Source organism: Phyllostomus discolor, chromosome 8 (assembly GCF_004126475.2).
Source record: "Phyllostomus discolor isolate MPI-MPIP mPhyDis1 chromosome 8, mPhyDis1.pri.v3, whole genome shotgun sequence".
In the NCBI taxonomy this organism is placed as follows: Eukaryota; Metazoa; Chordata; class Mammalia; order Chiroptera; family Phyllostomidae; genus Phyllostomus; species Phyllostomus discolor.
This window is the reverse complement of record NC_040910.2, coordinates 68,656,150-68,660,161: the sequence shown is the minus strand read 5'-3', so window position 1 is coordinate 68,660,161 and position 4,012 is coordinate 68,656,150.

Below are 4,012 nucleotides of genomic sequence, written 5' to 3'. Positions count from 1 at the left end.
AGCAGGACGAGTCAGCTTCATTCCAAGGGCTCTTTTATATGGATAGCTATGGAAACAATGCAGCTGCCTGTTTCTTTCTTAAGTCAAAAGAAATTGTTTGGCAAAAAAGTCTTGGCAGTCTTGCTTCCCTGCATAATTCTATTCATATTAAGAATGGTTGGATATAATTAGAAATACTTTTCTTATTGAGTATGTGGATAAATCTCCTATGGATAATTTGAGAAGATGGTCTGAATGAGATATTCATGCTGATAGATAAAGAGAGTGACTGAGCAGTCACAATACCTGGCTTCCCTTGTAAATTCTTTCTGGCCCTGCTGGGCATGCCATTCGCACTTACCTTGCATTATTTTTCTTATTTAACATGGTAAATGATAAAAATAAAATACAAATCTTTATTTTCATTTTGTGAGGATTAATTTTTACCTGTTAATTTGTCTTTTTCTGCCCTGCAATACTAAGCTATGTGCCTTTAACAGAAAAAAAGAAAGAAGGTCCTCTCTTTATAATGTTCCAATATAGTTGTAGTTTTGGGGAACATCCTTACTTTCTTACTGTTTTGCTTTAGCCCCGCTGGTTCTCTGCAGAGCGCAGTTTCCGTTCACCTATTTGTTTGACTTGGCTGCAACAAGAAAGGCTTAATAATTTCTAGTAGTAAATTTCTAGGTGTATTAGGAGTACTTCCAAACATTTTTTCATGTCAGCGCACCTAGAAAAAATGATATATTTGAGTAGTATGCTAGAGTAATGTGAGTGATTTGGCTATATCTGTAAAGGGCTTGGTAAGACCATTTCTTTATATGATATAAATATAATATATATAGCCAACATTGAGGAAAATATTAAATACTGAATGTATCTAAAACTTCCAAATAACATCATTTCTAAACTTTTAAGGAGCAATTTTAGCTAGACTGACAGAACAAAATTCATTTATATCTGGCTTTATACTTGAATAATGACACACATTTCCTCATTTAAAAATTTTAAAAATGACCACATACAGCATTTGTATTCTTGATAATTACCATCATGGGGAAACTGCACAAGAAGGCAATAAAAATATGAAATCATGTTGTTTAAATTGTTGAAATTATATTTTAAAAGTTTATCAGCCCCTTTTTTCTCCTCTTTGACAAATATGTCAAAATTTCTAGGATAATGAGAATAAATTTTAAATCTACTTGATCTGTTTTTCATATCAACTATTTCAAAAGATGGTAAAGCTCTAATCTTCAAAAAGTCCATGTGTTAGAGCTGCCCCACTGCTGGGTTGGTCACCACTAAACAGGCACATCAGCCATAAAACACAGAAGTGCCTAATATGTTCAAAGTCCAGGATTTGGAGCTCCCAATCTGAGCTGTCTCCACCAGGACAAACTACTTGGCCTTCCGGGCTTCCCACACTGGCTGGTGGCACTCTATCTGCATGCTCTGCTTCAGGCATCCTGAAATGCCAATCCTCCCAGCAATCCCCAGGGGTCTCTTGCCTACAGCTGGCAGCATCTCACTCTCAGCTGGCTGCTGAAGTAAATGCTCTCCTTGGTTCCACTCAGCACATGGTAAACACCACCATTTTTGCTTGCCTCCTTTAGGGACTGTAAGGTACACTGTCAAACACTAACTCAGCCCAGGCTACCCTCTGAGGAACCCCTGGCTAAGCTTCTCACAGCTGGAGACCACATCCAAAGGCTCTGGCTTCCCCTACCCAAGATAGAAAGGATGCACTTTTCATGGTACATCTATAACCTTTTTGATGCCAAGGCACACTGGCTGGGCAGCTCTGCTTTAAGGTGAGCTGTAGTTCTATTTCCCAATACTATTTCACTGAAAACGAAGCCATTTTTAGTGTACAGACTAAACTGTTGTTTTTTCTTCTGCATATTGGTACTTCCTTTATACTTTATTTAAGTATTTCTTATTTATGTTCTTTATAAAATGTCCTTCACTTTTAAGTCATGTTGTGGTTACATTTTTTTTTCTCAGTTTTTCAATTCCTTCAGTGAATATGAGGGCAGAGGCTCTCCAATACATTATTTTTTGATGTAAAGAAGAAAATGCAAAGCCTCATTCCAGTGGTTGAGAATTACACATTCATTGTTCCCCATGCCACTTGGTATGGTAAACAACTTTTTGGTAAACAACTTGTGATTGGTAAATATTATTGGAGACTTCACTTATGTTATGTAAATGTTCCAAGTGATTTGCTCTTCTACTCTGCAAATAAAACAAACATATAGAGTACATTCACTTCCAACATTTTTCTTGATTTCACCAATATTTTGACCACTGCTCTAATGAGCCAGGGCTTTCTACTTTCCACTGCTTACCCTTTGGGATATCTGACACATTTAGGGTTAGTGACAACTCAGGAAAAAAGGGAATTCGAGAATAAATATTGATCTGTGCAGTACAAGGAAGTTCAAAGTGTATAGAAGCAACTGACCCTCTCTTCAGGAGGTTATAATCTAACTGAAACACCAAGTGAACACTAATGAAGTAGCTCAGCTCACCTCCCAAACTATCATCTCAGGTTTAAATATATACAATGTACATGTTCTTTGCAGTAAAAGAGCCATATTTTATGCATATATTAGATATTTGTAGATACCTAGAATTATGTGAACATATAGAAAGTGTCCCCTAAATCCTAGTTTGCAAATTTCAGATGCTCCAGGTTTCTTTATCCTAATCATTCAAGTCTCTGACAACTGAAATTGGATCTTGGATTTGACTTTTTATTACACATCAGCTGAATATCCTTGGAAATATACCAAACCTTCCCAAGACAGTCTCCTGATCTATAAAATGGATAATAAAGTGATACCTCATGAAGGTTTCTAAGGAATAAATAAATGAATGCTTAGAAGCTGAGAAAACCCATTACTAATTCAATAGATATTGATTGTGATTGCTATTTCCCCTGTCTTTTATTAGTTCTTACAGTGATCCTTCATCTATCATGGGAGTTATGTTCCAGAGACCCCCTTGATAGGTGAAAATCCGCAAAGCAGCGGCGTTATATTTATTTTATTATTTACATATATTTTAAGGCTGTATAAACCCTTCCCACACTTCTATAAACCTTTCCCACACTCTTATAAACACTTCATATGCTCTTAAACACTTTCTACACTCTTAAACCTACATAATTTTAACAACACATAAAATTCTATATGGGTACTCACCAGTGAAGTATACTACAACTTGAATGATGAAGATCGTGAATTATGTAGCTGTTCAGTACTGATGGCAATTAAAGTGATGATGATGAGATGAATGTACTGTACAGCCGTGAAGAGCATTACAGCTCTTCTGAAGGCACCACTTCATCAGGTGCTTCATCAGGTGGTGCAGTATCTTCACCCTGGTCTGTAGCTTCTATTTCCGCTAAAGGCATAGGCGTAACTGATCTCTTCGTCAGAGTGATGAACATAGTTATGGGGAGTTGCTGGCAGTGCTTTTTATCCACAGAGGCAGCTTCTCCATGCAGAGAGACACTCTTGAGTCCAAAGCATCTCTGAAATTGGTCAAACCAGCCCTTGCTGGGGCTGAATGGGGTTGGTCTGGTGGGAGAAACACTCCATGGTCCTGCTTCTGTGTCATCCTCATCTTCATCCTCATCACCATCATGAATGTTTATGCTTTCTGCAAAATTATCATAAAGTTTTTTTACCTTCATCCAGATGGTGTTGGTATCTAGTGAGATATTCTTCTTCTTGCAGTCATTTATCCACAGAGCCAATGCAGACTCCATCCTCACAATGGCCTTATTGCGGGAAGTGACCACCCTTTTTGCTGTCTTGTTAAAAGTCATTGTTGCCATAGACCTAATATTCTTCTCGTCTTTCTTTATGTAGCGAACAGTAGATTCATTAATCCCATAATGGCGGCCTACAGCCACATAGCTTTTGCCTTCCTTTAACATCGAGAAGTTCCACCTTTTCTTTGATGGTAAGCATATTCCTCTGGCGCTTGGGTTCACTGACAGAAGCCTTAGAAGGCGCAGAAT